The sequence below is a fragment of the Dasypus novemcinctus genome, chromosome 6 (genome assembly GCF_030445035.2).
Source record: "Dasypus novemcinctus isolate mDasNov1 chromosome 6, mDasNov1.1.hap2, whole genome shotgun sequence".
Lineage (NCBI taxonomy): Eukaryota > Metazoa > Chordata > Mammalia > Cingulata > Dasypodidae > Dasypus > Dasypus novemcinctus.
This window is the reverse complement of record NC_080678.1, coordinates 103,356,607-103,370,876: the sequence shown is the minus strand read 5'-3', so window position 1 is coordinate 103,370,876 and position 14,270 is coordinate 103,356,607. Positions and strand designations below refer to the sequence as shown.

Here is a 14,270-nt window from a genome sequence, read left to right as displayed (position 1 = left end):
GCTCAGGTGCGGGCCAGGCCCTCCCTGGAGAGCGCAGCCACCTAGTCCTTGCTGGGTGGAGAGGGTGTGCCCTGAAGTCCTCAGTGAGCAGGGCTGTTGGCACCAAGACACTGGCCTGGGAGACGGGCGACGGGCCGCTGTCACTCCAGAGAATTTACTGCTGGCAGCGAAGGGCGCTGCAGTGCCTCGGGCCACCAGCAGGGGCAGCACTACCGCTCTGGGCTCAGTCAGCCTAAGTCAGGGGCGCGGGCCAAGGCTCCAGTGTGCAGCGCGCAGGCGGCGCCGGGGTTGGCTGAGAGGACCCTGCACGGAACCTAACTGGTGAGGCGGAGGGGGCGGGGCAGGCCGGGTGAGGACAAGTGCAGGGCACCGGGAGGAGGGCGACGGTGGCCCGCCGGGGCGTGGGGGCGGGCGTGGGGGCGGGCGTGGGCCCCAGAGGGCGGGGCCGGGGTGCCGCGGGCCTGGCGGGTTCTCAGGTGAGGTCCAGCAGCCCCTGAGGGCGGGGCTATGCTGCCCTGGGCCCTGTCAGGCCTCAGGTGAGGCCCTGCGGTCACGAAGGGAGAGACCATGTGCTGTGCAGGGAGCCTAAAGGGGTGATTGTGGCTGGAGACCTGGTGAGGCCTGAATGGCCGGGCCCTGCGCAGCGGATGCCCACGTACTGTGACAAGTGCTGTGGCTCCTGTGTTTAGCAGGTTTGGGACAGAGAACAGTTTGGGTCTGTGGTAAAGAAAGTTCTTGAACTCTCCTTTAAGGGTCTGATATGACTGGTCAGAATCCATAATGAGATAGTATGACACAGTCTCTGCTGCCTGGGGCCTGGGGCGGTTGGAGTCCACGAGCTCCATTCTGGTTCAAGGATCAAGGAAGGGTGAAGGGCCTTAAGAGAAGCAGAACAGTAATCCCTCATTAATTAGTTCAGCCACTGGTTTTGAACACTTCCTGTGTGCCAGGCACTATTCTAGACTCTGAGAATATTGATGAACGAGCTGGGCAAGGTCCCTGCATTCATGGCGTTATGTTCCAGGTGGGAGACAGGCAGTCAAGGCTCAGCCCTGGATTTTTGCCTTGTCTATTTTTGCCTTGGTATTTACAAGAATACTGTAAGGAGTTTGAAAGGGATGGAAGCAATAATTATGATGTGACTATGTTAGGCTTGAGATGTGTAGTAGGTTTTTTCCCAACATACACTGTACTAACAGCATAGTTCAAAAAATTTTTTTTACAGTGAAGGCCATGCACCCACTGGTGGCATTTAACTCTCCTTGTGTTTTCACATTTCTATTTATCTATTCATCTCTCTATCCATCTGTCAATTGCCTAGTACATTTTTAGTTGAGATGTCAAATAGGCCATTGGAAATTTGAGTCAGAAGTCGTGGGGCTGTCAGGGCTAAAGTTAATTTTTGGAATTATCACCCATAGATGTAGTTAAACTGAGCCACTGGATAAGCCTAGGTTGAGCCAGGACACAAAGAAGAGTAGGGTTAAGTCAAAAATAAATAAGTAAATAAAAGGGAGAAATGTGGTCAGCCATGCTTAATGCTGCTATTTAGAATGAATTTGGCAGTTAGGAGGCGTTTGAGTTTTCTGGCTAATGGGTTGGCTTGAACAAGGGGGTTTACCAGGCCCATGACTTTGTGGTTAGGAGAAGTCCAAAGTCAAGGCATCAGCAAAATGATGCTTTCTGCCTGCAGACTGGGGCTGGCCGCCAGCTCCCTTGGTCCTTGGCTTTTCAGGCACATGGCAGCGCCTTCTCCTTTCTGTTCTGGGCGCCGCTGACTCCCAGCTTCTGGCTGTTCCCCTTGGCTTCTCTGTCCAGTTTCCTTCACTCATCAGGACCTCCACCAACTGGAAAGGGTCACCCTCCTTGAGTTTGGGCATGACTTAGCTAATAACATCTCCAGAGGTCCTATTTCACTTGGGTTCATGTCCACAGACCTGGGGGTTGGGACTTGATTGTTCCTTTTGTGGGGGACAGGATTCATTCCCCAACAGAAGGATTTTGATAATTTTAACTAGAGCAATGATAGTGGAGTGGAGAGGCTTTAGGGTCAAGTAGATTTTTTTTCTAGCTAGAAGAAACTAGACCATCTAGTTAATACACCAGTGGGGTTGAACTCATGGAAGGAGAGAAGTTATGATATTGATGAGAGAGGAGAAGACTGCATGGGAAATCCTTGACTGCCTGAGAGGACAGGGGATACAAAAGAGGTGACTGACTGACTTTGAAATGAGCAGGGGCCCTAATCCACCACGGTAACTGCGGATGCAGGTAGGTCAGTAACATTGGTGGGAAAGGCAGAGTCATTGGCTGAGTGAGGGCAGTAGGAGAAAAAGCAGGTACTGGAAATTGGAGGAGAGACCTGAGACATGGCCATTTTGGAGAGTGGGAAAGTGAAATAACCTGTGAGGTAGAATTGGATGGCCAGGCTGTATTGAGAGCCTATTTGCGAAATGCAGGCATGAGTTTAAAGTGAGCTTAACCAGTGTGGATGTGTCATTTTCTTCAGGAATGGTCAACCTTGTAATGGTGCTGTGAGGGTTAAATGAGGTAATCCAGTTAATATAGTGCCAAGCACGTGATCAGTGTTATCTGTTTTTATTTCCGTCCTCATTGGGCATCTCAGTTTATACAAACGTGGCTAAAGAGAGCTGACATTGACCACTTTGCAGGATCTTCTCCTGTGGCATCTTGTCATGTTCTCCAGTAAAACCAGTCCACTGCAGTTGGCAGCTTCTTGCTTCAGTTGGGCACAGCTTAACTAATAATATCTCCAGGGGTCCTTTCACTTGTGTTCACACCCACAGGCCTGGGGGTTGGGTCCTGAACGTTCCTTTGGTGGGGGTCAGACTCCTGGTGTGGTTCTCTTTATACAGTTTGGTGATCGAGGATGTTTGCTTTTCAAAGCCATGGGGTAGCAGCTAAAACCCTCCATCATCAGACTGTTTCAGAGTTCCCAACTGGATGTGCCAGAGTTTGTCAGCCATGGCAGTTCTTAAGTTTCTGTGAAGATCTCTTCTTCCTGCATTTTGTATTGGATCTGTGGCATCTACAGTTTGATTACCAGGGGGAAATTTTCAGTTTATTAGGTTGACTCTTCTTCCTGACTGCTGGGCAGTATTAACACAAATATAGCAATACTAACTGCCATTGACTGAGGTCTGAATGAGAGCCACTACTACAAGCACTTCATATGCATACTCTCAACTCTGTGAGGCACTTACTATTATATCTCTTTTTTTTTAGAAGAAAAAATAGGCTCAGAGTGGTTAAGGAACTTGCCCAAGTTACACATGGCCTAGTTTCTGCCACGGACTTGAATTTTTTTTATTTGGCTGAGCCATCACTCGTCTGGAGTAGAGTAGTTAAGGTAATGGGCCCAAAGCCAGATGAGCTGGATTAAAAAACTTCCACTTGCTAGCTATATGACTTGGGCAAATCATTTCACCTCTGTGTGCCTTTATTTCCTTGTCCAGAAAGTGGGAATCATAGTAGCACCTGCGAGGATTAAATAAATTAGAGTTAACCTGCCCAGCTAGTGCCTGGCTGCATTCAGGCAGATGGTAGTACAGTCATGGCGCTATGGGGACTGACTGACCCTGACCCGCACCCCCAAACCCGTCCCCGAGGGTCCTGCTGCCACGGCTTGGTGGAGCTTGAGCATGGAAGGGCGCTGGATCCCTGCTCCTCCCTCAGGGTTCCGATTTTATTAGCTCTCTGAGGTGAGCGAACACTTTATTCAGACTCATCTGACCCCTGGTGTTTATTTCATTAGTCCTGGAATTGCACATCACCTAGAAAAGGGCAGTAAGCCTCGAGGAGTAATGTAATTCCATTTTCATTCCTGAATCAGCAGCCCATGCAAGGGGTGGTTGAAAGGCCAGTTATTATATAGCTGGTGCTGGGCACGGAGTGTGGTAAATGGTGTGTGGTTCCGTGGCTGCGTGCTAAAATGTATGGAAAAGCTTGGCCAAATCTTTGGGGTGACTGTGATGTGTGGTGTCGGTTCCTGATGAAAAGCACCTGGGCAGGCCTTGCATGTGAGACCAGGGACAGCTCTAAGTGATCTTTGATGAGGTACAACAGATCGCCTGAATGCATGCTAGAAAGGCATGGTGCCCCGTGGGCTGGCATCTGCATCAGCAGGGGTGGTTCATAAAACCTGGCAGAATGGCAGGCTTTACTTCTGCAGATTCTGAAGCAGTAAAGCACAGGTAGGGTGCTGGGATCTGTTTTTTAAGTGCGCTCTAAGTGAGTCTGGTATGCACGAGATATCGTTAGTGCCAGTCAGTGCTTTTTAGCCTTGACTATTTCAGAATCACCTGGGAAGTTTTACCAAACAAACACATACACAGACACACACACAAACAAAAAATGATTCCCTGGCTCACCCAAAAGATTCTGATTTAATTGATCTGTTTAAGAGCTGGCCATTGGTGTGTTTAAAAAGCTTCCCACCTGATTCTTCTGTGCAGCCAGGTTTGAGTATCATTGTCTATGAATGATCAGCTTGGTTTCTGTTCACAGTTTTGTTACTCCTGGATTTAAAGGAAACATATCTCCAGGTAGGAAAGTAAAAGAAATCAGCATTTCTTAAGCTAAGCCATGAAGATTTCCTGACATTTTGCCCTGGGGAAGAGAATTAACATGCACTGAGAGCATTGTGTAGAATTTCCATCTTGCAGCGGTTCTGGGAGATGTTTATTCTTCCCATTTTGTTGATGAGGATTTGGAGACTGAGGGCAGTTATGTTACTTGCCCAAGGTTTGCATTCAGAAACGTACAACTCCCAAGTCCATACTGCACTCCATCAGTGGTTCTCAAGTGTCACTGCATGTTGGAATCCCTCAGGAAGTTTTAAAAATGACCCAGTGTTGTGTACCATTCTTAGAGATTTCTCTGGTTTCATTGGCCTGGACTGTCCTGGAACTGGGATTTTGGAAAGCTCTCCAGTTAGTCCTAATCCTAATGTGCAGCTGAAGTTGCGAATCCCTGTCTTACACCTTGTAGCCTCCTGGTGACCTAAATTCACTTTCTTCCACACCAGCAGATTGTCCCTGTGTAGGCTGCCACCACTGGGGCCCCTGCCTCCATCCGTTCACTTATACTTGTCTTAGTGTCCTTTCTTTCCATGCCTTCCTGTATCTTAATAAATAGGTATTGAGTGCCTACCATGTGCCAGACATTTTTCTTGGTGCTGGAGTGCCTCAGTGGTGACAAGACAGCCAGGCCCCTGTCCTCATGGTACTTACCTTGGAGGAGACAGGCAGGAAGCACGTGAGCAGATTCACATGGATTACACACAGAGCAGATTTTCGGGTGATGAATGGTACTTCAAAGAAAAATAAAGTGGGGTAATGAGGAGAGCCATGCAGACTCAGAGGGCCTCTGTAGGTTGGCTGATGAGGGGAGGTATTTCCAAGGATAAGTAGGCAGAAATCGAAATGCTGTGCATGTTTTAGGTAGCAGGAGATGAACTTGGCTCATTTGAAGAATGAGCTCCCTGCCAGAAGGTAGATTGAGGAATACCCAGATCTCTATTTCATTCAAAGCACCAGAACAGCACCTGGCGCATCCCTCAATAAATATTTGTTGGATGAATGAATGAGCAGCCACTAGGTATGGCTGGAACAAAATGACAGTGAGGGAATGAGTGGCAGAGGAGTTCAGAGGGATAGGGCCAGATGATGGGGGCTTTTATTGGCAATAATGAGGAGTTTGGATTTTACTTGAAATGCAAACAGAAGCTCATGGAGGGTTTTAATCACAGGAGTAACACAATCCAGTTTAAATATCTTTTCAATAGGGGTATAATTTAATTACAGGAAAACTCACTCTTTTTAGGTATTCAGTTTGATTAGTTTTGACAAATGTGTCAAGTCATGTAACACTGCCACATTTTCATCAGTCCATCATTCATCCACTCACCAGTTGATGGATACTTGAATTGTTTCCAGTTTTTGCCATTTCTAAGTAAAGCTGCTGTAAATGTTCAGGCACAGGTTTTTGTATGAAACTACACCTGACAGTAGGGTTGCGGGTCGTAAGGCAAGTATATTTTTAATTCTTTAAGAAACTGCCACGGTGTTTTTCAAAATGGCTGTACCATTTTGAAATATCACTGGCAATGAATGAGAGTTCCAGTTGCTTCATATCCTTGCCAGAACTTTGTGCTGTGTGTGTGTGTGTTTGATTTTAGTCATTCTGTATTCTAATAGGTATGTAGTAGTATTTCATTATGGTTTTCTTTTGCATTTTGGTATTTTTCGGGAGTGTTGAGCACCTTTTCATGTGTTTATTTGTCATCCATATTTCTTTGGTAAAATGTCTGTACAAATATTTTGCTCACTGAAAAATATTAGGTTGCTTGGCTTCTTTGTGAATTGGTCTTTATATATGTGGCATAAAGTCCTTCTTCAATATGTGTTTCACAAATATTTTCTCCCAATCTGTGGTTTGTCTTTGCTTTTTCTTAATGGTTTTTAATTTGTCTGCCAATTGTTTTCTTTCTGTGGTTTGTACTCTAGTATCCTAAGAAATCCTTGTATGTCGCAATGTCACAAAGATTTTCTTCTAGGTTTTCTTCCAGAAGGTTTACATATTTAGGCCCATGAGCCATTCTCAGTTGATTTTGTATATATTGTAGAGCTCTGTTCATAATTTTGCATGTGGGTGTTCAGTTGTTCCAGCACCATTTGTTGAAAATACTCTCCTATCTGTGTTGTGTATTCTCAGCACCTTTCCTGAAAAGGGAATTAGTTGATTTTATTCTGTTCCGAGAGGTGTTATGTCTATCCTTATACTATATGACTGTGTCTAGATGTTCCATCTCATCACTTGTATTCACCATTACAAAAGGTCTTAGCCAGTGCAATCTAGGGAAGCAAAAGACAAAAGGTACACAGATTGAAAAGGAAAATATACAGTGGTCTTTATTTGTAGACAACACATTGTCTATATAGAATATCCCAAGGAATCTATGAAAAAGTTACTAGTAATACTAAGAGTTTGTAGCAAAGACACAGGATACTAGGTTAATATCCAAAAATCAATTGTATTTCTATATACTAGCAATGAATACTTAGAAATTGAAATTTTAAAAATACCATTTACAATGGCTTCAAAAATATGAAAAACTTAGGGATAAATCTAATGAATCACTGAAATAGTTGAGTACTAAAAACTACAAAACACAGAAAAGAGAAATGAAAGGAAACCTAAATAAATGGAGAAATATCTATGAATTTTATTTGCTAATATTTTGTTGATGATTTTTTCATCATGAGAGACTATGGCCTGTAATTAAAGATTCTGTTCTATAATTATGCTTTTGATATCAGGTTAATGATGGCCTCATAAAACAAGTGGGAAGTATTCCTCCCTCTTTAATTTTTGCAAGATTTTGTGTAGAATTTGTTATTTTTTCTTGAAACCTTTGGTAGAATTCAGCAGTCAGGCCCTATGGGCCTGGAGTTTTCCTCATGTTGGTTTTTAGCTATGGACCCAGTTTCTTTTATATACACACACACATGTTCATACATATGCATATACACATATATAGATACATGGCTACTTGGGTTATATATGCTACTCAATTTTTTTATTGGATAACTTCAGTACATTGAGTTTTTCAAGAAATTGTCCTTTTTGTTTATGTTATCAAATTTGGTATATGGTTGTTCATAATACTTGCTTGTTATCCTTCTGAGAGCTCTAATATTAAGATCTCTAGTGAAGTCCTCTCATTTCTTGTTTTGGTTACCCTTTTATATCTTTCTCTCCCCTCTTCCACCTTCTTTCCCTACTTTCTGCCTGCCTTCATTCCTTTCTCCCTATTAATTTTGTCTTCTGGCCAATATGTAATTGGGTTATTTTCTTATTTAAGAGTCCTTTGTATACTTTGAATATAAGTCCTTTATCAGATACGTATTTTCCAATGTTTTCTCCCCATCTGTGGTTTGTCTTTTCATCCTCTTAATAGAGTCTTCTGTAAAGAAGTTTTTAATTTTAATGAAGTCCAGTTTATCATTGTTTTTCTTTCATGGATTGTGCTTTTCATGTTGTATCTAGAACTTCAGTGCCAAACTCAAGGTCAAATAGATTATATCTTATGTTATCCTCTGGCACTTTTATAGCTTTGCATTATACATTTTGGTCTGTGATCCATTTTGAGTTTGTTTTTTTGTGAAAGGTTTAAGATCTGTGTCTAGATTTATTTATATTTTGCACACAGATGTCCCCTTGTTCCAGAACCATTTGTTGAAAACCCTGTGCTTTCTCCATTGAGTTGCCTTTGCTCTCTGTCAAAGACCAATTGATTGTATTTCTCTGGAGGCTTGCTCTTCTGGTCCTTCAATCTATTTGTGTATTCTTTCACCACTACTACACTGACTTGATTACTGCAGCTTTATATTGTTTTGAATTCAAGTAGTGTCAGTCCTCTTAACTTTGTTCTTAGTATTGTAGTGGCTTTTCTGGGTCTTTTGCCATTTCATCTAAACTTTAGAATTGGTTTGTTGATATCCACAGAATAACTTGCCAGCATTTTCATTGGGATTTCCTTAAATCTGTTGATCACATTGGGAAGAATTGATAACTTAACAATTTTGAGTCTTCCTGTCCATGAACTTGGAATATCTTTCCGTTTATTTAAATCTTCAGTGTTCTCTTGCAAGTTTGCTTTGGGAGCTTATGGAGAATACAAAGAGCAGGTTGTTACTCATCCAGTTACACGAAGGCTGCCACTTTAGACAAGGTGGAATTAACTACAGTCTTCTTTTTCCTTTCCCTTTCCTCTTTCCTACTTCTCCAAATATTTGAATTACTAAGCTTTTACAGCCTTGGAATGTCTCCACCAGACCACTGGGGAATTAGAACTAACCTCACTGATGCTTGTACTCCCCTTTTCCTCATTACCCACAAACTTTTATCAACATTTATTGGGGTTATTCCAATTTGAAAAAGAATTGGCTACAATTTCTCTTTTTTCCTTTTGATATTATGGTAACATATACAATATAAAATAGCCCGTTTTAACCACTTTCAACCTTACAATTCAATGGTAATTGAAGTACCAATGTTGTACTACAATCACCACCATCGGTTACTAAAACTTTTCCATCATCCCAAACAGAAATGCTATAATCATTAAGCATTGACTCCCTCTTCCCTCTGTTCCTGGTAACCTTTAATCTACTTTGTCTCTATGAATTTGCATATTCTAGTTATTGAATATAAGTGAAATCAAACAATATCTGACCTTTGTGTTTGGCTTATTTCACTCAACCTGATGTCTTCAAGGTTCACCCATGCTGTCCCATGTATCAGAAGTTCATTTTCATGGCTGAATGATAGTCCATTGCATGTATATACCACATTTTATTTTTCCATTCATCTGTTGATGTCCATTTCTTATGACGTGGCAGATGAATCCTAAATTAAGATTGAAGTCTTGGTATTTTAAAGCAACCTCTTGGACTTATTTATTTTCTTCCTTTGTTTTTTAAAATGATCATTTTTTTTTTTTGCTGAGATATAATTCACATACCACAAATTTTACCCTTGTGAAGTGTATGATTCAGGACTTGTATATTTATGAAGTTGTTCAACCATGAGCTGTGTCAAATTTCAGAACATTTTCAACAACCAAAAATGAAACCCCTTACCCTTCAAGCAGTCCCTTCCAGGTCCAGTCCTTGGAAACCACTAATCTGTTTTCTGCCTCTATGGGTTTGTCTCTTCTGGACATTTCTTATCAGTGGAGTCATATGCTATGTGGCCATTTGTGTCTGACTTCCAGGTTTTCAAGGTTTATCCTCAACACCTTAATCTTTTTTTATGGTGACTAACATTCCCTTAACATGGATATACTATATTTTGTTTATCCGTCGATCAGTTGATAGACATTTGGGTTGTTTCCACTCTTTGGCTACTATGGATAATGTTGCAATGAAGTTTTTGTGTGGATTTTAAATTCTTAAATTCATTTGGGTATATTCCTAGGAGTGGAGCTATATCCAGACTTCTCTTAAAACATTTAATTCCTTTGGAAGTTTGAATGGAAGAGACATGCACATAAATAATTGTGTTAAGACAGGGCTTTTAGGGGACTCTTAAGAGGTCTCTAAAGTTATCTTCCATTTCATTGGACTGATTTCAAGAATCAGTGAGGAATTTTCCCAGATGCCCACTCAACTGAGAGCTCCTTGAAGGTGGAAGTTATATTCCTCTCTGTATTTTCAGTCCTAACAGTGTACAGCACATTGTAGGCACTCAAAGCCTGAGGAATCGATTGGGGATTTTTCCTCTTCCCAGACGTGATCTGTGATCACATTCCTGACAGGTGGATATAGAGACTCAGGGCATGTCAGGCACCATTGCCAGGCAACCAAGGGCAGCTTCTGTTGCTTGGTGACTGGATAAGAGGATGGGGTTGGAAGTTTAGAGCCTTCATGGTCACTCTTTTAGAACTGCCTCATTGAAGCTGAGCTTGCCTCCCCTCCTCATGCCTCTTTTTGTTCTCCCCACCTTGTTGTCCCTGAGTGAGTAGTTGGACAGCTTAAGCCACTTGCTTCATAGTAGAGCAGGGCTGTCTTGAAGCACGAGTGCCATTTGAAATCTTCAGGAGCAACCTTGTTTCCAGAGGTGGCTCAGACTTCACTTGCTAATCACAAGACTGCTGGGAAGTGGCCCAGAGGCTTTCCAGAGAAGGGAGAAGGTGGGGGTGATGAGTTGGGAGAGGGAAGATTTTCAGAGGTGGGAAACTTGTTTCTTTTTTTCCAGCCTTTAGAAGCTCAGGGCTCAAGCCATAAAGTGACCTAGAAATCCAGAGCATTGGCTTTCTCTTCTCCCTTTTAACTTCTCTCAGAGGGAAGATGTCTAAGAAGAAAAGGGTTGTGGCAACATGTGTTTTCTTTTTTCCCTAAGGGTCCAGGACTTCTCAAAGGAACTGATTATACTCTAAGTTCAGAGAAGAATATTTTAACCATGACAAATGAACATCAGTCTTTCTAGGAGAGAATTTATGGACTTAGAATTTTCTAATTGAAAAAAACATTGCTGACATCCCTGTTGTTTTTTTTCCCCCAGTTTTGTTTTTTAAGTTTTCTTCTTATATTTGATGTCCCCTGTTTTAAAGCTTATGTTTGACATGTTAGATAACTAAAGATTAAGAACAAAGGTGGCCTTGAGGCATATGAGGACAAATAATTTGAGAGAGGTTGGGAAGTCCCCTTTCACAAGTTATCTCCCTCACTTCTTGTTTTCCTAACATAGATGCCTTCTTTGTCCTGTAAGTGACTGTTTTTTCAGGAGACCCCCCATGAAAATGCTCATGTATTAAAGGGAATTAATTTAAAGGTAGAATCTTGAGGGAATAGGCAGAGCAGTCATTTCTGAAGAGAGACAATGGCATTTTACATTTTCCTTTGAGTCTACCCTGGCTTAATCTTTTATTGAGTTTCTCATTTTAGACCATATCCACATATGCCTATTGATAGCACATTATGAAACATGTGGCTGGAGTTCCTCTCTTGATAATAGCAGAACAAATTGCATTTTGTTGGAGAAATATATTCTTATATTAAGAAAAACTTGTTACTTAATAAAACATATTTATAAAAACAATCAGATGCAGGCATGCCATGTATGCAAAACTCATTATGGTAAAAGTAATGAAGCATTATATGATTTCTCACTTTGCAGAGGTGGCTGTTCTGAGATTGCCCAGGGATGATGTGCAGGTAGCCCTTGTGTAGGTCTTTCTCTCCTGGCAAATGTGAGGCAGGAAATGCAATTAAGTAGGACCTGCTCATTGAGACAGCAATGTGTTCTCCCAGCGAGGTAAACACTACTGTACCAAGGGTCCCCAAATCCACCCCCAGATTCAGTAATTGACTGGAAGGCCTCATAAGAATCAGCATGAAGTTGTAGGGCTATTACAGTGAATTTATTCATTGTGATATTTACAGTATAAATAATTACACTGTGATGATTACAGTGAATCTATATAATAAATACAGGGTACCAGTTACAAAGCAAAATCAGCAAAAAGGAAAGGCTCGTGGGGTAAGGTCTGAAGGAGACCAGGTACATGCTTCCAAGAGTCATCTCTCAGTGGAGTCACAAAGGCTTCAGTTCCTCCAGCTACAGGTTGTGACAAAACATGTTACTGTAACCTGAGGCTAGGAGTCCAGGGGTTTTATTGGAGGTGAATCATGTAGGCACAGACTCAGGAGACTCTCAGGAGGACAGCAGGTGTTCAACATAAGCCACATTGTTTGTACAGTTGCTTCAGCACATTGATCCACTGTTACCAGTTAGTTTTATATCAGTTAGGGAACTGTGTACAAGTCAGGTTCTCAGATGTCAACCAAGGGCCAGCTGTGCAAGCAGGCCCCTCTAAGGTAGCTGTTTCCAGCCTACTCTGTTGACTGTCTTTTGCACAAGTATGTAATGTGTACGTGTTCTTGACTGTCATGATCTCAGGGAAATTGTTCAGTTGTCACCTATAAATCAGTAGTTCCTTGTGTTACATATGCCCAGGTCTTCTAATTGGTGATGCAGGAACTTTGTACTTTGAAATAAAGTCCTGTCTGTAATTAGTGGTAGAGAGGGGAAGGAATGAGGGGAAAGAAAGGACAGATGGACCCAGGGTTCAGGGGCTTGGAGGAGGAAATATGCTGAAGCAATTTACATCATGAAAGAAAGAAACTAGATTATTTACCTTGGCGCCTAAATAGCAGAAGCATCTAGAAAATGGAGTAATTTAAAAGTGCTATTTTAAGTGTTTAGTTATTTTTACTTATTCCATTTTAATAATTGCAAAGCATTTGCTCAGAGTGAGGTTCTGTGTCGATCAGTTGCAATTGTTGGCAGGGGTCCGATCCTTATAATGCAAAAAGGATGATAATGGAACCTGGGACTATCACAGAAGTCCTTGATCTTGCTGCTAACACATGGGATGTGATAGTTCTCCATCATTTCTCTGAGTGGTAGGTAAAAACTTGTTTTTAATGTTTAAACTTTCATTAGTAACTTGATTGTTTTCATGCAATTGCTTCTACATATTTTATTTTAACCTTTATTTTTTAATTAATTAATTTCTCTCCCCTCCCCCCCCCAGTTGTCTGCTCTTTGTGTCCATTTGCTGTGTGTTCTTCTGTGTCCACTTGTATTCTTGTCAGTGGTATCCAGAATTGTGTCTCATTTTGTTGCATCACCTTGCTGCTGCGTCAGCTCTCCATGTGGGTGGTGCTAATCCTGGGCCGACTGCACTTTCTTTCATGCTGGCGGCTCTCCTTATGGGGTGCAGTCCTTGCGCTTGGGGCTCCCCTATGCAGGGGACAGCCCTGTGTGGCACAGCACTCCTTGCGTGCATCAGCACTGCGCATGGGCTAGCTCCACAGGGTCAGGAGGCCCTGGGTTTGAACCTTGGTAGGCAGAGGCCCTATCTGTTGGGCCAAATCTGCTTCCCATTTTTACCCTTAATGAAGTGTATTATTTATCTTCTATGGTTCAAAAATCAACTTTATTAAAATCATTTTACCTTTTAAAAATCAACTTTTTTCAGGTACAGTTATGTACAGTAATCTTTACCTGATGAATAAAGTCCCATTTATTTAATTTTTTGGCCTATTTGAATACCCTTATTTCTTTTCCTTGCCCATTAGTATTGGTCAGAACTCTAGTACAATGTTGAATAGCAAGGGTGAGAATGAATGTACTTGTTTTGTTCCTGATCTTAGGTCAAAGCATTCAGTCTTTCACCTGTAGGTATGATGTTAACTATAGTTAGAACTTTTTGGTAGATACCATTTATCAGATTGAGGAAATTCCCTTTCATGCCTAGATTGCTGGTAATTATTATCAGGAAAGGATTTTGGATACTTTTTCAAATGACTTTTTTCCTATATTGAGGTTTTCATATGGCTTTTTAGGTTTGTTATTATGGTGAATTATATTGTTTGATTTTTGAATGTTTGCCAACTGTGAATTCCTGGCACAAAGCCCATTTAGTTATGATCTCTTACCCTTGAAAAACATTGTTGGACTTGATTTGATGAAATTTTGTTTTAAATTTTGCATCTCTGTTCAGTGAATAGTTTTATTTTTTTGTAGTGTCTTTGTCTTATTTTAGCATCCTGGTGATACTGGCTTCATAGAATATATTGGGCATAATTCACTTCTCTTCAATTTTTGGGGAACATTTGTGTAGATTTGGTATAATTTTCCTTTGATGTTTGATAGAATTCACCAGGGAAGCCATCTAG

At 41.7% G+C, this 14,270-nt stretch overlaps 1 long non-coding RNA gene across 1 annotated transcript in view; it reads left to right on the top strand.

Annotated features, from left to right (window-relative positions):
* The first annotated feature begins 243 nt into the window (after window positions 1–243).
* The window catches only part of LOC131279005 (uncharacterized), a 57,486-nt gene continuing 43,459 nt past the window's right edge, over window positions 244–14,270 (top strand). Inside the window, exon 1 of the long non-coding RNA XR_009186349.1 lies at window positions 244–321. This is a non-coding gene — a long non-coding RNA (uncharacterized lncRNA). The remainder of the gene's footprint in view (window positions 322–14,270) is intronic.